We start from the raw sequence: 23176 nt of genomic DNA, 5'->3' as shown, positions 1-23176 counted from the left end.
CATCGTACTCCATCTGGCTACTTCCTGCTGAGTAGGGGCGTCATTTAGAGAGGGAAGGAGGGAAGTCAGTTGGTTGGAGAAGAAGGGCCAGGAGGCCTCATATCCATGCACTGAAGGCATGGATTTCCTCCGGGGAGATGTCCATGAACGTGCCTGCAACTATGAAAAGAAACAACATTAATTTCTGGCATGTCGTTCAGTCTGTAAGGCTGGTAGGAAAAAAAGCCTATGTCCAGGAGAAGGCAGATTAGAACATAAAGCTGAAAACCAAGGGCTTATTTCTTTGGCATGGTGGGGTAGAGATGGCCCTTCGGTATCTTCATCTTTCAGCACTTGGTGGAGGTTTCTTGGGATGACTGGATGTTCATGTCGTCCAGCTCGTTGGCCTGTAACTGTTAATCCCTGAAGAGGAGCTGATTGAAAGTTTGGTTAGAGATTTTGTTAATTTGTCCTTGAAGGAATTTTAAAATTCAAGGAAGGAAGGCACAGAATAAAAAGACCAACTAGAGGTCCCAGTATCGGGAGAATCCAGTGGCTGATGGGGTTTGTGAAGAGGTCCTAATAGGATTGTTGTGCCAATTGTTGATTTCTAAAAAGGGTGTGGGTGTACTGTGTTGCTGTGGGTTCCTAGATCCTATCAGGAGGCCCATTCTTATGTATGTTCTTTTCCGGAATGGGATGAAGGGTGGTGCTTGAGAAGGTTATCTGGGGATATCTCACAGGTAAATCTGGGCGATTGTGGGTGTCCTGCAAGTTTGGGAGCTGTGGTGGGATTTTCCTCTGGAGAGCTTTCTGCTGGTTTTTAACCTAGAAATATGAATCCAGGGGTTAGTTTCTTTCCTTCCTGATGGAGTTTTGCAGCATTGGGTGTACACAGGACTACCTGTAATGGCTCTTCCCATTTTGGGGTTTGGGGGGATCTTTCCCCTGGGAAAAAAAAGTAGACGCATTCTCCTGGTTTGAGCAGAAAGGAGGCAGCTGAGTTCTCTGGATCCAGAAGCAATAAATCTTGTTGTTTCCAAAGCTCAGAGCATATAAGGAAGAGGAGGGGAAGAGCATATTGGTCGGGGAGGGGTCAAGACTCTGGTGAGATTCTGGGGGGAGAAGGGGACAACCATACATTATCTCAAAGGGGAAGGCAATGAATGGATTTTTTGATAAAGCCCTCATGCGTAGTAGGGCAAGAGAAAGGAGTTTAACCCAATCTAAATGGGTCTCTAAAGATAGTTTCGTTATGATGTCTTTCATTGTCCGTTTGGCTCGCTCAACCTTACCTGAGGCTTGGGGGCGATAGGGACAATGAAGGTGCCATGGGATGGACAATATCTTTGCCACATGCTGGGTTACTTGAGACACAATCTCAGGCCCGTTGTCAGATTGGATTGAAGCGGGCCTCCCAAACCGAGGGATTACTTCGGTTAGGAGGATGTTGGCCACTGTGGTAGCCCGCTTATTTGAGGTGGGGAAGGCCTCTACCCAACCTGAGAATGTGTCTATTAAAATTACTATGTATTTGAATTTTTTTACTCTGGGCATGTTGATAAAGTCGATTTGCCAATCTGCCCCGGGAATATGGCCCCTAGCCTGATGAGAAGGGAAGGTTCCGGGTTTTAAAGACGTATTGGAATTCACTCTTTTGCATATCTGGCATGAGGCTGTGATTTGCTGTATCACTTCTTTATCCTGGAGTCAGAGTAAAGAAAGAGTGGAGAAAGGCTTTGAGAGTCTGCGGACTGGTGTGGAAAATGGAGTGGAGGTAAGTAAAGAGGGCATGTTTAGGTGGGTCTCTGTTATTGGGTAATGATGGAGAGCACATGGCAATGAGAGATCCAGTGGGTTCTGAAAGGGCGGCTGACCTGGCTAGCTGATCTGCTTTTGAATTCCCCTGTTTGACGGGGGAGGAGTCATTTTGGTGTGATCTGCAATGGACAACTCCCAAGTTTTTTAGGAAGCTGGGAGGCTTGTAGTAGCTGGGTGATGTATGTGGAATTGGTTATAGAGGTGCCCTTTGAGTTCAAGAGACCTCTCTCCTTCCAAATTGCTGAATGAGATAAAAGAATGTGGAAAACATATTTGGAATCAGTATAAAGTGTTTCAGTGTCCCATACAATTGGATCTACCATTTTATAGGGGAGGGGAAAATGTGTGTTCTGGTGGTCGCTGGAGTCTCCACACCAGACACAAGAGAGTAAAGTCTCTTCTTTGTGGGGGAGTAAAGCCATGACAAAGATATAAGTAGGGGAGGACAGTAAGGATAAGGTTATGGAGGCCTTCAAGATGAATAATATATCCCTTCCCAGCAAGGGCACCAGACACTGAGGCATAACCAAAAAATGGTGTGAAAAGGAGAACTCAGATAAGAAGCACGTGAGGGGAGGAGTTCTGCTCGGGATGATGGTTTGACCTCCTACCCCGACAATAGGAGATTCAGAGGTAGTTCCCCAAAACTCTCTCAGAACCAAGAATGTGGCCCCAGTGTCTACCAAAAAGTTTATGGAACGCCCATCCACTTAGATAACCACCCTGAGTTCCTGCTCGGTGATTGAACAGGTTGGGACAGAATACCCAGGGCCCCGTCAATCCTCAGCTGCTAGCCCCAGCAAGTCACTGGCTGGGTGACTGACCTCAACTCCCCTCCAGGAATTGGGGCAGTCTGATCCCCAGTGGCAAGGACATCCGCATCTGGGGCACAGTCTAGGTGATGCCCTGGGGTTAGGGCAAGCTCTAGCCCAATGTCCTTCATCACCACACTTAAAGCAGGGCTTAGAGGGTTCTCGTTGGGGGGGTTGTTGTCTCCCCCTTTCCATAGGTTGGAAGGAGCCCTGTAACACCTGGGCCAACATCTGGAATTTTTGGCGTTTTGCTCTTTCATCCTGTTGTGGTAGACCTTGAAGGCCATGGCCAACACCTTAGTCTGAGGAGTCAAGGGTCCCCTCTCTAATTTTTTAGCTTTGCCCAGATGTTGGGGTAGCTTTGTGAGAAAAAATAGGTCATAAGAAGTTTCCTCCCATCTGGGGATTCAGGGTCCAAATTAGTGTACTGGAGGAGAGCCTTTGTTAGTCGGTCTAGGAAGGCCGAGGGGTTTTCATTCTTCTCCTGGACGACTTCCTGGAGTTTATCAAAGTTAATAGCCTTTTATGCTGTCGCCTTTAGGCCAGCTATCAGCAGGTAATAAGGTGGTCCCTACGTCCCAGATCTTGGGGGTCATTATAATCCCAATGGGGGTCTTGGTCTGGAACCACCTGGGCCCCTAAGGGCTGGTGAGCATTAGTCTCATGAACCTGGTCTGCATAGGCCCTAGCCTGGTCCCAGACCCTTCTCCTTTCCTCAGAGAGGAGAGTATTGGACAGAATCATATAGAGATCATGAAAGGTGAGGCTATAGTCTTGAGTTGAGTATTGAAACTCTTTAATATAAGAGACAGAGTTTGCAGTGTAAGATCCCAATTTTTTCTACCTGAGAAAGGTCAAGCATAGAAAACGGAACTTAAACCCTAAAAATCCCATCCGGCCTGGCGACCTCCAGAAGGGGGCCACAACATGTGAAGTTTGAGTCAGGTGATGAGATGTGGTGACTTGTGGGTTAGGTGCTGTATTAGTGCGTGAACAGGTGGCAGATGGACTAAACTGAGGTGGAGGGACTGGGACAGAAGGAATGGAAGTGGGAGGAGTTTGTGTGGAAATATCAGGAGGAAGAGGAGGAGAAGTGTCTGAAGAAGCAGCCACAGATGTAGAAGACGGGGAAGAGGGAGGAGGTGAAAGTGGGGAAAGCAGGGCTGAGGGCGGGGGAGAGCGGTATGGAGGCGGTTCATCAGCCAGATTGAGGCGGTTCATCAGCCAGATTGAAAGTGGAGGCAGAGGGCAGAGAAGAGGAAGGAGGAGAAGATGTGGAGGCAGAGGGTGGAGAAGAAGAGGAGGAAGGAGGTTTGAGAGCAAAGAGTAGCTGTTGAGGCTTGCATCGGGTACAGAGATTTGGATGAGATCGAAGCAAGGAAAAAGCCTCCACATAAGGAATACTGTTCTACTTCTTTGATGGCTCACAGTAATTAAAAAATCCTGGAGTAAATTGGGATCCAGAGACGCACACGTGGGCCAAACATTTTGGTTATCTAAGGGGTATGTAGGCCAGTCTTGGGTACAGAATTTTATGAGCCTTTTTGGTTTAATATTAGGGGCCAGGCTCAGGGTTTTCGAATTATCTAAGAGGCACTGCAAGGGAGAATCGGCCAGGAGGGACAAGGAAGTTCCCATGCTGTAAGGGCAAGATGGGAGTCAGAGAAAGAGTAAGAGAGAGGGACAGAGAGAAAACCCAGGCTGGGAAAAAAAAGCTTCCTAGAAGCTCGGGGTGACCAGAGTATCAAGTGGGTGTCCCCAAAATGACCCACCGCCATGAGGAAATACAGAGGGTACTACCCGGTCGTCACCAGTGAAGTGCAATCTGTGAGAACCAAATAGGGCTGGGGCCGCGGGCATCCTGACATCAGGAAAGTTTTTCGACTGGAATGAGAGATTCAGGAATGGGAGGAAAGAATGGAGTTCCGGACTCTGGTGAGACTGGCTGTAGCAATTACACTAACCCGTCCACAGGAGATAAGAGTGAAGAGAGACAGAGGAATTAGAAAGAGAGAATTTGTCTTACGTCCCAGGCTCTGCTAGGGGTGTCCTAGCAGAGCGCCCGGGGTCCACTGCGACCCTGATGGGTCTGGGTGGGGTGCATTCCCCGCCTAAAACACCCGGAGGGATTGCTGGACACTCAATGGCCAATTCCCTCATTCTGGTGAGTTAGGGTTCAGGCACTCATGGGATGGGGGAACTCACCAATCTGCAGGCTGGTGGTGGATGTCAGGCAGGCGATCAGAGGAGTGGGCTACAACAGGAATGATTGGGCTCGGAGTTGGGAACGGGGTTCCGCCTTGAGTGATGGGGATCCACGTCTCGGGTTTCAGCACCAATGTAAAGGATGGCGGAAAAGCTTCGTAAACTCAACAAGCCAAAACAGCCATTTACCTGTCCAAGATTTTATTAGCAGGACTGTAGCGGCCATCGCAGAAGAGAAGTAGGGGGAGAGAGAGAGAGTGAGAGAAGAGAGAGGGGGAAGAGAGGGGAGAGGGGGAAGAGAGAGAGAGGAGGGGAAAGAAAGAGGAGGGGGGAGAGAGCGGGGGAGAGAGAGGGAAGAGTAAGAGAAGGAAAGCGGGAGAGTAAGAGTAAGCGAAGGAACATGAACAGGGTATTGATATTTATGGGCTTAACACAGGATGAGGAGAAGCAAGGCGAGTGAGCTATTACTTCTTCATTGGCCGGGTGTTCGCCACTTCAGGGATTGGTGGTGTGTCATTCAAGTTCATGCCATTCACAGGGATTGGAGGTGATGGTTTGTGCGCCATTCAGTGCATCATGGACCTGAGCTCCCAGAAGAGAAGCACTCCGGGTGACATCTTTACCAACAAAAAGTACATTTCATTAAGAGAAAAAAAATGGAGTAGGAAGGCAAAAGAAAGTTTAGAATAATGAAAAAGTGGACAAAGCGAAAGCAGGAGAGAGGTAGAAAGTGACAGCTATAAAGAAGGGAGAGTAAAAAATAACTAAAAGAAATAGAGGTAGAGAACAAGAAAACTTGGCTACCAAAGGTTAAAACAAGGAAAGAGGAAGTAATAACAGAAAAAGAAATAAACAAAACAGGAGCAGCAACAAGTCAAAAAACAAAGTTAAATCAAAACAACAACAAAAACCCCATAACCCTCTAAAGTCAAAACAAGGTGAAGTGACAAATAGCTTTCTCTTTAGAGAAAGGACCTGGGATTGTTAATTCCATCCTCAATGAGTTTCTGACTATGCTGTCAGTATCCTGGTGAGTCTCCCTGAATGACTCCACTCCAAACTTGTAATCAGCCTAAAGTAGGACAGAATGGGAATTAGTGGCAGTTGGAGTTTTATCTGTGCAAGCTAGATAGATACACTCCCAGATCAGGGCTGATGCAGATTTCTAAATATGAAGTTCCATTTGCTAGTATTTAGCATTGATCAAGCTTTGGAATTTTATTAGGTGATGTCTGCTCTGGAGAAAATTGGAGAAGTATCTCTCTACTGGATTTCTGACTCTCTGGGGCATCAGGAGAACTCCACCCATAGGGCAGGGTAACTAAACCTCTGTTAGTCTCACATTCTCCATCCCCATTAATGTTGTCTTCCCAGGATCAGATCCCAGGTAAAAATGTACCTGACTTTCCATCTTCTGGGTTCTCTCTGGTTGAAAAGGGACCCATAGTCTGTCCCATATCCCCAACCTGAGTCATCTGAGTAAAATCAATTCTGTGCCCACTTTAGTCATGCCCCTCCAGATGGACTCTAACCCTCATGGCAGGTACTTTCTGGGACAGTCTAATAATGCTTGTTTTAAGTTCCCAGCTCCCATAGCAGAAGGTCACTCTGTGGTCACTTCAAGATGGTCACTGACCATAGCTCTCCTCTTGCCAGCCAAGACATGGAACACTTTTCAAACACCAGTTTGCTGTGCTGATTCTGGATCAGTAAAGATTAGCCTGCCTCTGTTCGCAGTTTCTCACATGCCAAATTTTATCATATTTTTGCTGGCTTTTTTTGCTTCTGTTACCTCCCCACTCTGCAGTGAACTGGTGCTATTGGCTTGGCACTGTGTTATTCTTTCTTTTCCTCTGTCTAAATGTGATTTATCTGTCTCTCTGATTCCGACCTTTAATTTCAGTGAATTCCCTATTTTGCCCCCATTGCTTGAATTCCAAGCCTCAGTGCTACACCCTTCCACTTATCTGCCATCTCTTTCCAGCTCTGGGGAGAATATTTTATATGTTTTTTTCAGGAGAAGTTATGTTGGTCACAGACAGGTGGGTACCTCAGTTATCCAGTGTTTCAGAAAGTAGTTCTTCTGAAGAGTGGGCTTTGACATCCTATCTTAGTTACATCAATCAACTAGAGGTGTAGTTCAGTGGATCTACTGAAGACAAATGATCACTGCATCTGAGTTAATTAAAGTGACCTTTCTCTGGTGTTTGTTAGCACCCTTACAAGGTGTGAACAGTAACTTAGGACTAGTGAGAGTTTTTTTAATATATTTTAATGTGTTTTTTTATATTTTTAATGTGTGTTTGTTTGCAAGTTGTCAATATTTTATTAGGAATTTTTGCATCTATACTCCTCAATGATAGTGGCCTCAGGTTTTCTTTCTTTGATGTGTTTTTGGTTTTATATCAGGGTGAGACTGGCTTCATAGAATGAATTTGGCAGTGTTCCCTACTTTTCTATGTCATGAAATAATTTGAGGAGGATACATGTTAGGGCTTCTTTAAAGGTCAGATAGAACTTGGATGAGAATTTGTCCAATTCTCAGCTTTTCATTGTTGGAATGGTTATGATAGCTGCTTAAATTTAATTACTTGATGTTGATCTGTTTAAGTTTTCTATAGTGTCATGGTTTCATTTGGGTAGGTCATATGAGTGCTTAAATTTAACTTCTTGTTGTTGATCTGTTTAAGTTTACTATAATGTCATGGTTTCATTTGGGTAGGTCATATGTGAATTGGAAATTGTCAGTATCATCAAGATTTTCTAATTTTTTGTAATACAAATTTTCAAAATAATTTCTAAAGATTCTGGTTTTTTGTAATGTCTGTGGTGGTATTTTCTTTTTTATCTCTTAATTTTATTAATTTGACACTTCTATGTATCTTTTGGTTTGTTTGTCTACGGGTTTATCCATCTTATTATTCTTTGAAAAAAACAACTCTGTTTCATTGATTCTTTTTATTATTATTTTATTTTCAGTTTCATTTATTTCATTTCAGACTTTAATAATTTTCTGTCTTCTTCTGATTTGGGTTTAAATTTTTTTTCTTTTTCTAGGCATTTAAGTTGTAATGTTAGGTTATTTATTTGGTTTCTTTCTTTCTTTCTTTCTTTCTTTCTTTCTTTCTTTTCTTTTCTTTTCTTTTCTTTTCTTTTCTTTTCCATTTTTTTTGTACTGAGGATTAAATCCAGAGGTGCTCAACCACTGAGCCACATCCCCAACACTTTTTTATATTTTATTTAGAGACAGGATCTTGCTGACTTACTAAGTGCCTCACTGAGTTGCTGAGGCTGGCTTTGAATTCCCAATCCTCCAGCCTCAGTCTCTCAAATTGCTGGGATTACTGGCTCTTCTATGTTTTCAACATATGATGTCAGTGTTTTAAACTTTTCCCTTAACACTGCCTTCATAGTATCCTAGAAGTTTTGATATGTTATATCACTGTTCTCATTTGTTTCTAAGAATTGCTTATTTCTCCCCTCACTACTACTTCTGTTCATTTATCATTAAAAAGTATATTTAATCTACAGGTTTTTGAGGGTTTTTTAATCTTATCATAGATTTCTAATTTCATTCCATTATGATCTGTTAGAATGACAAGAATTATCTCTATTTTTTGTATTTGCTAAGGTTTACTTTCTGAACTAAAATTTAAAAATCTTCCATGTGCTACTGGTAAGAAAATAAATTCAGTCATTGAAGAGTGGTCTATTCTATAGATATCTATTAGGTTCATTTAATTAAGTTAATTTTTCAGTTCAGAAAAATATTTGCTTAGTTTATATCAGGATGATCTGTCTAGTGATGAGAGGAGTATGTTGAAATCACACAGTATTATTGTATCATGGTCTATCTGATGTTTAACATTGAGAAGGTTTTGTTTTCTGTATATAGATGCACCATTATTAGGGGCAAAAATATTTACAATAATTATTTTTTGTTGTTGTTGGATGATTTCCTTAACCAGTATGAAGTGACCTTCTTTGTCTCTTCTGATTACTTTTGGCTTGAAGTCCACTTTGTCTGATATAAGAATAGCCAACACAACTCACTTTTGGCTACTATTTGCATGGCATATCTTTTTTAAACAAAAATTAATAACTTGGTTTATAGGATAAAAATAGTGGTAAAATGGACATAAAACCAAAAGTTAGACCAGGACATGTTCACGACCTCCCCCTACACAAAACCATACTTCCCATTGTCTAGAGTTAAGTTGTTAGGGAATCAGAGCCCCCACCACCAAAACCCTCACTCTTTGCCTGTCCTGGAAGTAAGGCCTGTAGTAGAACCAGAGGAGAAGGATGTTAGAGACAACCTCAGTCCTATCTACATCTTCATCCCTAAGACTCTGGGTTGGAGGGAAGCAGGGAAGGAATAAGGGGCTGGAAGGGTTGGGGACTGGCTGCTAGGATCCACTGTCCAGAATGTCCCAAAGCCAGCTATATGTGTCCCCATCTCACCCCTAATAGGTACCATCATCAGGCTGTAGGAGAGAAAGAAAAATGGGATAGATGGCACTAGAACCACATGTGATCTCCAAACCCTTCTTCAGAGTTATTAAAAGCCCTGGAGGTCACCAGTCCAGACTAGGGGAGCATACCTTTTCCCTCCCACTCAACAAGGCATGAAAAAGAATTCCTTGAGATATAGCAACCCAAGCCACTCTTAAATTTCCACTTTGCTTTCCTTGTCATTGCCATGGTCTCCATCATAGAATTCACTTGGTACCTCTGGCCTTCTGTAGTTCTCCTCAGGACCCCTCTCCTCTGCATCAACCTCATCAGTCCTGTCATATGTCAGGAGTTCAGCAGGCACATCATGAATCTGGTCATTAGGTGCATGGTTCAGCATTTTCAGGTTTTCAAAGACTGTCTGGCAGATCTGGTCCAGATACTGGCATGAGTTCTGATTCTCACTGTGGGTGCTGACATCTGGATAGAGTGTGAAGTCAGGGGCAAAGTACTCAAAGTATTCACTATAGGGAAGCTCCTCACTAATGACCTCTTCTACCAGCATCGATGTCTCATATGTCCAGCAGCGGGCAATGTTTTAGACAGTATAGCCTCCATCACCCAGCACTAGTAGAGGGATATTAAAGCTCTTGATATATTCAACACATTCCCTATGCCCTTGGATACTAAAGTTGAATAAGCCTAATTGATCCCAACCCAGAGTCAGCTTCACACTGTCCACATTGGAACATGATACAGGTAGATTGGTAGAAGTCCACCACCTGGTTGATGACCAATTGGAAAAGGTGCTTATAACTCTGATCATCAATGCTATCCTATAAGGGCACATTGAGACAGTAGTAGCAGCCACTTTCTGCTCCAATTTATACATGTCACCTGTACCAGGGAAGAAGTAATTTCCATAATTGTGGAAGGACACAGTCATGACCCTACAGTCAGTGAGGTAGAAGGCTTCCTAAATGCCATCTTCATGGTGGATGTCAATATCAAGGGTGGTACTTGAGCAGCTCCAGGATACCAATTACAGTGTCGTTGACATAGCAAAAGCCAGAGGCCTCAAACTTTGTTGCATGGTACAGACCACAAGCCCAGTTAATGGCAATATTGGAGATCTTATTGTTCAACTGGGTTACTCCTTGGAGAGATGTGCCTGTGTAATGGGAACAGAACTCAAAGAGCCCAGGAAACACAAGGCAGTTATCACCCATGTTGAAGGCATTAAGGCTCTTGGTGAAGCCCTGCATATTGGTGGAGCCGACTCTCTGTAGGAAATCAGTGTGGTCCTCAGAGTGGAAGCAGCACACATCATGCTGGGAGGCCTGGTATGGCTTCAAGATGATCATCTTCTTATGGAGACCATAGTGTAGGAACAGGCTATGAGTCAATGCCAGGCAATGGGGCTTCATAGGGTGCCCACTTTCGTACTGGAAGTTGCCCATGTCTGGGCTGTGGTTATTGATGGACATTTATTTTATTTATTTATTTTTATGTGGTGCTGTAGACCGAACTCACTGCCTCATGCATGCTAGGCAAGCACTCTCCAACTGAGCCACATCCCCAGCCCCTGCATGGCATATCTTTTCTCATCTTTTTACTTTCAATATGCGAAAGTCTTTGTAAGGTGTCTCTTGTAAGCAGCATATTTTTTGGTCCTCTTTATTAATGCAATGAGCCAATTTATGTCTTTTGATTGAAGAGTTTAGATCATTTACATTCAATGTTATAATAGAGAGGTGAGGTTTTTTTTTCCTCAGGGTATTTCAAATGTTTAATTCAGACTTGATTCTTGCTTTGATCAGGATTTTTACTACTGTGACCATAATACCCAACAAGAACAATTAGAGAAGGAAAAGTTTACTTGGGACTCATAGTTTGAGATCTCAGTCCATAGATTTTTGGGGAAATATGGCCAGCATCTCATTTGGGGTTTCTTCTGCCCAGAGGAATCCAAGCCACCCTAAATAGTCACCTTAAATCTTACTATCTCAAATAATTAAGCGATTCTAAATCTTAATCTCAAATAGTTAGCAAATAATAAAACACAAACACTTGGAAATATGTTTATAAAAGCGAAGCCCCTGATAGATCTAGTCCACATGGGTTCTTGAACTAAACAAAGATGAAAATGGCTCTAGTGGTTTTAAAGGGGTACATCAAAGGCAGGGGTAAGTTTTCAAGGACAGAGTCTTCTTTGTGCTATCTTGCAGTCAACATATTGATTGACATCTTGACAGGTTACACCCATCTCAGGTGCTGGGTGGGTTCTTAGAGCTTGAGGGGGAAGTTCACCTGCATCATCCGGTTAATCCCTGTGGGGAGTGCCCTAGGGAATTCCCAGTGCCACACTTATCCCCTCAGGAGGCTACTATGTGCAACATAGTTCACTCTCAGCCCACAGATGGCTCGTGACATCTCTCCCTTTCTTAATTATTATGATATAAAAGTTAGTAGAAAACATATCATTTCAAACATACCACGTAGAATGTTTCAACATGTTTTCAGGATTGGAGCCAATCACTTTACAAACTATTCAAACAATCAGAGATGCAGGGCCATGAGATTGGTCCTGCTTTTTTAAGTATCCTGCCTGGGTGCTTTGATGTATCCCCATGAGATTTAAGCCATTATTATTGTTATACCAAACACCCATCAGATGATCTCTATTTTTTTCCCAAATTTTACTGGGAAGCATGAAATTTGGTACAGTAATATAGACATACTTATATTTAGCATGGCATTTAAACCTCTGTTAGAATTTGAGAGCAGAAAGCTTATTATTGATATCTATAATAATGACTTTTTGAATATTTAGTCCACTTGCAAACTCTCAGTATTTACCTAATTGTATAAGACTATAGAAATATTTTGAGCCAAATTATTAAGAAAATGAGCTTAAGTAGATTACATTTTTTACAATTTACAGGATATTTATTATGCCACCAATAATTAATACATAAGAGGACACAGGCCATACCAGGAACCCTCCTTGTAGCTCCTGTCTATAAAGTTAGATATGGGACTATTTGTAAGATGGAGCAAATGAGGCAACAGTTGAATGCCGAGATCCCTTTTTGGATATCATGTTTCCTAAAAGTTATAATATTACCAATGAAATTTTCAAGGGTCATAGCATCATGATAGAATGGATTATGTCCATAAACATGATAAATATGGAGACAGATATAAACCAGAAATAATGTATTAAGATATGTAAGACCAAAATTATCATTGAATAAGAAATAACTGTTGTAAATCAGTTTGTCAGGCTTTAATTTGGCCTTCATTACATGGCTGTAAATAATGCCCAAACAATAAGGAATAATTTGAATCATATGGATTTTTAAAGAGTCAAAAGGATAGTATATCTAATTTTATCTTTGTATACTAAAGATGTTTTTATATAACTCAATTATATTTCTAGCTTCTTAGATCTTTTGTTAAATTAAGAATCCAAATTAGACGTGGTTGATTACACATTTCTTTTGAGAAGTAGAAGTAAAACATTCAGTTGCATTGCTTTTACATCGAGTCTTCCTGGCTTTGGACTTTCCATAGGAAGTGGCATCTTGATATAATTGTATTTTATCAGTTTTTTGAAGATCAATCCAAGACTTATCTGTCACCTGTAGGGATTTTATATTGCACTGGCAAAGCATTTGAATTCTTCGTTCATCTAGGAAATTTTATTGTAGAATGATTAGGGCAGTAAAATATTGGTGAATATTCTGTGGAAATAACTGGCTTGTATGGGAAAATTCTATTTCAATAATCATTTTATTTTAACAACAATCCAGAAATATAAATACAGTCTTGAATTCTGAGGACCAGTATGATTGACTGGTCTAGGTTCTTCCCAAATTGTCCTTTCCTAAAAGTTACTTTTAAATAACCAGCACGTTCATTATGGGACCAATATATATTTAAGTTTCTACAGCAGCCAGTATGCTTAAATCCAGTCACATGAGTAGGTGTAACCTAAGTATCTGTAAGACCATCCATCATATGGGTATCATTAATAAATATTGGGATGGATACTCCAATCCATATTGCAAGGTACATTAAAGGTAGACTGGGGAATGAGTCCACAGATATCTCTCCATAGATTTTACTTACCTGGCAGCTCATGAAGCCTGCATGGCTGTAAACTTTTTTTTATGGTACTGGGGATTGAACCCAGGGCCTTGTGCATGCTAGGCAAGCACTCTACAAACTGAGCTATATACCCAGCCCCCTAATGGCTATAAACTCTGTGGTTGGAGATTTACCTTCCTGTGTCAGGTTTTTCAGCCGTTTCCCACAATGACAGGTTTACATTCTATACTTTGAAATCTAGTTTAATTTATTGAACCATATTGTTCAGCAGCAGTAAGACTTTTATTATCACAATTTAAAGAAATTTTTGAAACTTTTTGTCAGATTAGCATGTGCATATAGGGTTCTATTTTCCCCCTTATTTATTTTATTAAAATTGAAGAAAAGGTTGAAATAATTCAGAGTATCATTATCCTTAAGCTTTATATCATATCATGGTCTAATACAGTACAAGTATTTTATAGGAAGATATTTATTATCTCTAGTTGGCCAGGAACCTTGGTGAAAGTTACTCATTATGCATGTCAAGGCCAATATTATTGAGTTGGAAATGGACTATAGTAAACAGAACTTAATTTTATCAAATGTATGATCTGATTTTGACTTTAGCAGAATTATGAAATGGAAAATATAATAAGCTATATATAAAAATTAGTATTTTGAAACTAACTCTAAAAGAACTTGATGATTATCATTTTTAAAAAATTTTTTTAGTTGTAAATGGACACAATACCTTTATTTTATTTACTTATTTTTATGTGGTGCTGAAAATTGAACCCAGTGTGTCATACGTGTGAAACAAGCACTCTGCCACTGAGCCACAATCCCAGCCCTTGATGATTATCTTAACTTGGGATTACGTGAGAGGCAGAGTTTGAATTTAGGAAAGGTGGCCTCTTCAAGAGACATGGAAGATATAAACATACACCCTTTTAGAGTGGGAAATATATATGTTTAATGAGCATAGGAAAGACATTTTGTCTCTTATGATAACAATAACAAAAAATGAAAAAAATAATGAATAGTTTTCTATTTATCAATCTAAGAGAAATTGCTTTTATTATTAAACCTAATGTTGATATAAGTATGGAGAAATCAGTACCCATTGATAGGTAAAAATAAGTCAGTAGTATTGTTTAGGACAGTGATCTAACAAATTATTTAGGAAAACTTAGAATTTTATATGGTATTGACTCAGTAATCTTCCATCTAATTGGACTTGTGGCAAAACAATCTATATGTATAAACATTGTATGAATATCTTTGATAATTTATTTAAGGTAGTAAGTTCAATTCAAATATGTATAATTTACAATGATTTTACAAATTTTTAAAAATATCAATATGTATTATAGGACATAACTTTAAGCTCAAATGGAGAAATGTTTATCTTGTTTATTGTGTAACAGGGAAGTCCTAATATAAAATATTATATTTGGGGATGAGGTGTTGTCAGAACACTAGGAAGCGTAATTTTCTTGTTTGTTTGAAAAGAAGTTATTTCTTTATTAGTGCAAGGTTGGTCTAATTTAGGTGGCAGTTTTTGGACTTTTAGTGTCTTAACTTTTTTTTTTTAAAGAGAGAGAGAGAGATAATTTTTTTAATATTTATTCTTTAGTTATTGGCGGACACAACATCTTTGTTTGTATGTGGTGCTGAGGATCGAACCTGGGCCGCACGCATGCCAGGCGAGCGCGCTACCGCTTGAGCCAAATCCCCAGCCCCAAGTGTCTTAACTTTTGTAAAATAATATGAATGTATTATTCCTGCCTATCATGATTGTTACATATAAATTAGCACATACATGTCACAAAAGTCATTTTGGCTGTGCAACAAGGTAGATGCTGCTCTTTGAAATGGTTTTTGGAGTGGTTCCTGTGTGGCCACAAGTTCCTCATGGGTGATGTCAGAGGGATATGTCTTTCAGCAAACATGATTTTATTTTTATATAAAATATGTATATTCCTGTGTATAGGAGACAATCTAGTAGGCAGTATATTAGATGTCAATAGCAGTTAACTTGTGGACAGAAGAATTTCATGGCATTTTTATATTTGTGTCTTAATTCCTTTAATATTTTCGGCTAAAGATATGTAAGGTGTTTTATCTTAAAATGAATTTTACTTTCTCATTGGAATATCAGTTTATAAATTTTGGTATGTAATCTTTTGGGTTAACATAAACTAGTTGATCCAATTTAATGTTATATCTAGAATATAAAATGGACAAACTAAGAAAACTTTGAATTCCTTCTCAAGAAAAGGTCTTAAAACATCTTTATATCTTATAATGTTACCCTCTAAACAAGTCAGTGTCCCTCAATTGTTCTTTAAAATTACAACCAAGTTTACTTTCCAGTGTAGAGAGTAACATACAAGTTTTAAATTATATATCTTATTGAAAAAAGATCCAGTTAGAGAACCCTAAATGATATAAACAAATTTTTAATAAAATTTGTTATCATTATAGTTTAAAGTAACCATATAGCTTTAGTTTGAAAAACATCAGCTTGATAAAATGTTTTCTTAAATCTTACACTTTAAAGACTTACATATTTAGGAAATAGATATAATTGTTATATAGGAATTAATAATGATTATCATAATTATTGATGTTTTAAAATCAAATTTAATTTTTAAAGAGAAACTTCAAAATTGGAACTTAAGTTGGTATTTGAAAACATTTACTATCTCATCAAAGATGTATGAATCTTAATTTATTAAAAATTAGACCTTTTTAAAATAGTAAAAATTACTAGGCATAAGTAATTATTTTATTGGAATGAGTAGAATAATGTTGCAATAAGTTTTTGTCATCGCAATGGATGGATAAAAATTTTGGTTTATATCAGCACAATAATTTCTGTTCTTATGGAAAAACTGTAATATTTTAAAATTGATTTTTCTATATATTTATAGCCAACTTAGTCACACATAAATCTGTTTTTCGATTACTTTAATCTCCTATAACACCTGTCTCAATATCATATAAAGATTTAATCTATTTAGGAAAATCTTTATCATTAAAGTCTTGAATACATAAAGAACTTTTTACCCAGAGATGTTTTCTTTCTTTCTTTTAGGACTCTATATAATTTTTGTTTCTTCTCTGTAGAAGCATTTCTTTCTCTCCTTCCAGAATTCTTCCTCTTAGCTATATTTTGGAACAATTCCTGTAAATCTAAGAATCTAAACAAATCATTATATTTTGATAAGAAGTATTTCAATGGAATGTAGCCAAAGCTTTTTGCACACCCTTGTTCATAGAATCATATCTGTTTGGAATCTTATGAAAACTTAAATAATAGCAGTTAAGATTACTTGATGATTGCATCTCAGCCTTATAATTTAATAAGTATCTCTTGAAATAAACATTCATATAATAAATTACATTTATCTTCAATGTCTAACTGTAAAAGGCAGAGCATCAGGTAAATGCATGCATGAAAATTATGTGTTTCCTGTTGAGGAAAAATAGAAGCAAATAGACATATATGTTAATTAGCCTATGAATTAAAGATTATTGATTATTTAAGCAACTGGAAAAATATGTATCAAGAATGAGAATATATTCTTATATAATTACCTAAAGTGAATCTTATTAAATCACGTGATTTTAAAAGTATTTGGATCCATTTTTATTTTTGTTTGAAATGATGAGTGCACTCTTTTATCTATGTAAACTTTGACATATGTAATATAGTTAATATAGAATTTTTGTGCATATATTTATTTAATCTTTGAACACACGCACACACAAATCAGAAGAATGAAGATTGTTGGTCATCATGGAGAACATTATGATTGGACACTTTAGATTGCTGGCTTTTTTGTTCTCGTGATGGTCAAATTCATCCCTAAAATCCATAAAAGGAAAGTCAAAATATAAACAAGTACAAGTAAAAACATCTTTGTCAACGTAATAAGTCTTTTGCAACTCCTCCTCAGTAGCATAGCTATAGAAAAAAAGGGAAGTTTCTCGGAGGAGCCTGTAAATAGAACTAGAGATAGACTAATTTAGCATTGGGAAAATTCAAGCATAAAACTTTTATTGAGGACACAGAAATTCATCTGTTTGGACTCTTGGACGGAGTCGGGCATTCCTCTTCAAGGAGCAAAAGCTGCAAAAGTTAGGTGTCTGCTATGGCGAAATAAGTTCAGCAAAGCCGGGAGGCGGGCCGGAAACTCCGCCTGAGTGACAGTGGGAAAGACCAAATGGAATCCCACAGAAGTGCGGGAGGCGGGACTTAACGTGGCTAGAGCCATTTTCCGGTGTTCTTCGCGTGACGTGAGATTTTGCTTCCTGTGTTAGGGTACCCACTTCTCAAGCAGTCTAGTCCTGGGTGCTCTCCATGCCCGTCTATCTTAAGTAGAATATTAGTATTCCTGGCTGGACCCCACTGTACCAAGAGCTGCAGCAGCCATGGCTCTGCGCTGCTAACCCCGGCGCAGGAGTCGCCGCCATAGCTACCAAGGCTAAGCAGAATCTTTGGCTCTGCCCCATTTCCTTGTCCCCAAAGCCTGCTTGGTTGTCAGCATTCTGTCTTTTCTGTGAGCTGCCCGCATTGCTGACACTGGTGCCGGATCTGGTGTGCTCCTGTTGCCATTCGCCCTTAGTGTCTTTGTGGTCATCTGAGTTTGTCTCTGGGACCGTGGCCTTTCCGTCCGCACTTCCTAGCTCTGAATCCCTCTGCAGCAGCATTGCATGGCTTTCTAGGTTGGTTTTACCTGCCTTCTGTGGAACCCCGAAGGGCTGCACCAGGTTAGTAGTCTAGCCCACGGAGAATCCCTGTTCCGGACAAGCTTTTGACCCCCGATGTTTGGTGCATACAGCTAGTAATTTCTGACCCAAAGCCGGGCTTTAGCTAGTAAGGGACCACTCACCTCACTGGATAGGATAAATCAAAGTCAATCCGTTTAAATCACTGAAACACTTGCAGAAAATGCATCCTTTCTTCTCCTCATTTATTTTAATAAGAGTTTTAAGTGGATAGGCCATTTTGTGGGAGGGTTTTGCTTCGATTTTATATCAGGGTAAACTTTTCCACCTCCGAATTTTCTCTAGATTGCGGTGCACACTCCGAATTTTCGAAAGTTCTTTAAGGTGGGTATGGGTGTGGCTTACCTTAATTTTTATCTTCTGCATCTGGGGATGATCAGATCATTCAAATGAGTCTCTACTTACTTTTGCTTCATCTCTGAGGTTTTAGGTCCACATTGAGCACCAAATTGCGGGGTGGGGGGGGTGCAGAGAGATGGCCAGGGTACACAGGCCAGACAGCTCATGACACATAGACATGGAACTCCATTCCTTGGGGCTCAAAGTAAGGCTGAAAAAAATCTTAGGATGCCCTATGTGAGTGAGTTGCCCCATTGGTGTCTATTCAAAGGAATTTTTACTTTTGCAGCCTTGATCCTAAAATGGATATGGTCTTGCCAGTTCCTGAGATGAACCTATTGTTTCAGGGTAAAGTACTTGGCAGTGGCTATATTCTCTTTTAACTATCACAAGTTACTATCACAAGTTACTTCATAAGTTCCTTAGCCCCAGTTTTACTCTCACTTTTCAGGTCCAAGTTTTCCAATCCCTATGTTCTGTTTTCTGCTCATGATTATCATAATAAACCTGATAAAAAGCTACCAGGAATACTCACGCCACTCCCCTAAAGACTATGCTGCCTTGAAAGTTCCTTGATCAGATTAAGAAATTCATTGCCTTTAAATATAGTCTCACAGAAAGTCTCAGGACACAGAAAAATGTGGACAACTTCTAGCCAGAACATAACATGCATGACCTCTAGTCTAATTTCCAATAGAGTCTTCCTTTTCCTGTAAAACTTCTTGACTCCAGCTTTCATTCCCCAGTCCTATTGGCATTCTCATCTTTTGATCTCCCATCAGAATTGTCTGGTAAGGTCCACCTACAACATTCTAATGCTTTTCCAGCTTGCCTCAAAAAGTTTCTGAACTACATGTGCAGTTAGTCACAGCCACAACCTTACACCATGGCATGAATTCTCTCTTAGTCAGCTTTTCTGCTACTGTGACCAAAAGATGTGACAAGCACTATTAGGGGAGAAAAAATTTATTTGAGGGCTTATGCTTTCATAGGTTTCAGTCCATCAAACTCCATTCCTTGGGGTGCAAGGTGAGGCTGAACATCATGGCCAAACTATAGGGCAGACAAAGACAGCTTAGGACATCATACCAGAAAGCAGAGGAAGAGAGACACCTCTCACCATGGACAGAGGAACCCAAAAGGAACCCAGAGGAATATCCCAAGTAACCCACCTCTTCCAGCCACACCCTACCTGCCTACAATACCAACCAGTTAATCTGTATCAAGAAATTAATTCATTGTTAGGTGAAGTCTCTCATCACCCAATCAATTCACCTCTAAACTTTCTTGCATTGTCTTAACACATGAGCTTTTGAGGACACCTCACATCTAAACCAGACCAATTCTTTAAATGTCTATTGCATGCAATTAATCCCTATGCTAGTTGACATATCTCATTGAGTACTTTTGTACTGTAGGTTCCAGGGTTTAGAAATTGGTTGAGATCTGAATTTGTGTACCTCTAAATATGACTCTTGATTTATCTGTTGTATTTTTTTAATGCTACACTTATTTTTTATATTAGCCATGTTGATTTTGATGTGTTTTAGAGAAGATCTATTTTGATCCTATTTGGTTTTCTGAAAGCTTTTTTTTAATTTCCATATCATTCCTAAGATTTGGAATTTTTTCTGATATTTTGTTGGAAAGATTGCTCATCCCTCTTTTTTATAAGAGATTTTAATTTGTTCTTTTTAGATATTTTTGACAGTTAAGTATATTTTGCATATGAACCTATTCAACATATATATGTTGAATATAATTTATTCTAATTATGTCCCTCCCTCTTTTAGTTTGCATTTTGAAATCCTCATCTACACCAATGCTTCTTAAATTTGGTCTTTTGATGTTATCCCAGATTCCTTGAATATTCTGGTCATGGTCTCTTAGCATGTTTTTTCTAATGATGAACTTTATATATGTCTTTGATGCCTAAAAAAAATCTATCTTACAGTGATCTAATCTATTGGTGATGCTTTCATTAAATATTTAATTTAGTTTAGACTTTCATTGCCAGAATTTCTGTTTGGTTTCTTTTCAGGATTTCAATCTCTTTATTGAAGTGATCTTTCTCTTCCTATGTTTTATCTCTAATTTCACTCTTTATATCATTTAGCTTGTTGAATATTTTAACTATGAACCTTCTAATTTCTTTCTCTGACATTTCCTCCACTGAGATATCAATTTAACCATTTGTGAAGTGTTATGGGCAGTTTGGTAATTTATTTGTTTACTTTTCCATATTGCTTCTATGTCTACACATCTGTTAGGATGACTGTTGCTTCTTCTTTTAAGCAATGGACTATTTTCTACACTTCTTTCTCTTAGGATCCTTGGAATGAGTGAATAAGTACTGATATTTTAACTCCATATATGGGTTTTGCTGGTTGTACTCAGCACCACTTTGAAAGAATCCACAAAACCCTATTTACTACAATCCTTTCAGAGCTAATCCACATGCTAGTACATCCTATGAATATCAAAAAACTCATTAATATTGTTCTCAACCATTCCTCTAACCCAGATATAATCTTGTAGTAAAGTTCTGGAATGGTTAAAAAATGTTGTTAGTATATATATAGAAAAATTGTTATAACATTTTATGGGGATTGAAAAGATGAAGAGAGAAAGATTAGGCAAAGGAGAGAGAAAAATATAATAAAATAATAGATTAATACACACCAAGGTAAAAAGAGAAAAAGATGAATAGGGTATTTGGGGCAATAGTAGATAGTGTAAGACGGAGAATAGGGATAAGAGGAGCAATTATAAACCAGATATAATAAAACAAAGATAGAATGATTCCAATTGATGCTTTAAAATATTAGAAGGAATACATTTGAATGGGTTGAAGGTATAGTGTTAGTTTTTAGAGTAACCACTATTAATCAAGATAAAGAATGATATATATGATTAAAGTTAACATTACAGTTATTTATAGTAAACCATGCCATAGTAATATTTAGTTGAATCTTGGTTTGGATTTCTTTAGGATTTGGGACATTTAGAAGATTTCCATCATTATTTGGCTTTGGATCACACCAGAAGTGGTGGAGCACAGGAGGCCTTACCCTGCTTGCTAAGGACTTTCCCCCAGCTCTTTCTGGTTTGTCTGCTTAGCGTCCTGTGGCCGACTGCTCAAAGGACATGGTATTGTGTGTTGGTTGTTTGTATTGTGTGCCGGGGACCAGGATTTAGAGCTCTGGATTATTGCTGTAATTGCTGTGGATAGTGGTGTACCTGTCCCCCTATAGAATCCTTTGCAGTGTGGTGTAAAGCCTGGTTGATGTCTACAAGCACAGGTCCTGTGATTGTGGGTTCTCTGAGGGTGATCTATGGTGCAGAAGTATTATCCCTGGCTGATACAGCTCACTGAGTAAGGTGACTCAGCAAACTCACCTGGGTTCTATCTTCCAGTGCCCCATGTTTTAAATGGTGAGTGCTGTTTCCCTCTGCTGACTGACTGAGGCGGTATCCAGCCAGTGTCCAAACAGTGCCTAGACACTCTCCATTTGTGGTCATAGGTCAGGGCAGATACTGTTACTATCCACTGCCTTAGACCCAGGCAGCTTTCTTTGACAGATTTTCCACTGGTTCTGATCACAGTCAAGGCACCTACCCTTTAAGCTTCCTAGGAATCAGTCAGTCTTTAGTCCTGGCCTTCTACTGGCTGCTGTCACAAACCACAGGCAGTCTCACTATGCTGCCAGATGTCTAGAAGCTTAACACCAGAATGGGTCGCATGCAAACTGTGACCACAATCAGGGAGATATTCCCCTAGGCTTCTTAGGATTCAGAAAGTTTTCCATTGTGTCTTTGCCTAGTGTCAGTGGTCAGCTGGAGCATCAGTCCTGAAGGTTTGCCTTACCTTTGCTCAGGGTTGAAACTGCCTTCCTGCTTGGATTTGAGCTGTTGGTTCTTGGCTTCAGGACATGTGGGAGACCACTTCTATTCTGCCCAGGCTCTTGGAGATGCTGCACAGAGTTCGGAGAGTGTTCCTTTCCCCTGAGCTCCTATGAGGCTGTGCAGAGTGATCCTTCTCCACCAGGGCTCTTTTGGAGGCCACATAGAACACTCCTTTACTGCTTGGGCTCCTGGAGACACTGTTCAGAGCACTCCTTTGCTCAGGCGTTCGCATGGAGGCTCCATGGAGTGCTGAACTCCCACTTTGCTATGTGAGTGTGCTCCACCCTATCCCCCTTGTTTGTGGTGTTGGGGAGGCAGGGTGACTTTACCTAGTGGTGATCCCTCTATAAATTCTAACTAGATGAATTTTAAGAGATTTTGCTGTAGGGGCATTTCCTAGAGTTTAATTTGCTGAATCTTTAGGTGTGAAGACAATGATTTAAAGTGTATTTGGGGGGCTGGGATTGTGGCTCAATGGTAGAGCACTCACCTAGCACAGGTGGGACCTGGATTCAATCCTCAGCACCCCATAAAAATAAAATGCATTGTGTTGTATCCATCTACACCAAAAAATAAATATTTTTTTTAAGAAAAAGTGTATTTGGACAATTGTGTGCTCCTCAAATAACTATGGAGCTCAGTAGTACTTTCTTTCAGTTTAAAACAGTTTGGTTTTAAACTGCTTTGATCTGACTCAAGGAAAACCCATTGTTCCTATACATTTTAATAAAATTGTTTTTTCTCTGGGCTGGTGGGTGGCCAGCAGG

The 23176-nt window shown here is 39.5% G+C and overlaps 1 pseudogene; it reads right to left on the bottom strand.

The window, feature by feature from the left end:
• Window positions 1-9486: 9486 nt before the first annotated feature.
• Window positions 9487-10218, bottom strand: LOC143394190 (histone deacetylase 3 pseudogene; annotated as a pseudogene).
• Between the last annotated feature and the right edge of the window lie 12958 nt (window positions 10219-23176).

The sequence above is a fragment of the Callospermophilus lateralis genome, chromosome 3 (genome assembly GCF_048772815.1).
Source record: "Callospermophilus lateralis isolate mCalLat2 chromosome 3, mCalLat2.hap1, whole genome shotgun sequence".
Classification (NCBI taxonomy): domain Eukaryota; kingdom Metazoa; phylum Chordata; class Mammalia; order Rodentia; family Sciuridae; genus Callospermophilus; species Callospermophilus lateralis.
The sequence above is the reverse complement of the archived record's forward strand: the minus strand, read 5'-3'. Positions and strand labels throughout refer to the sequence as shown.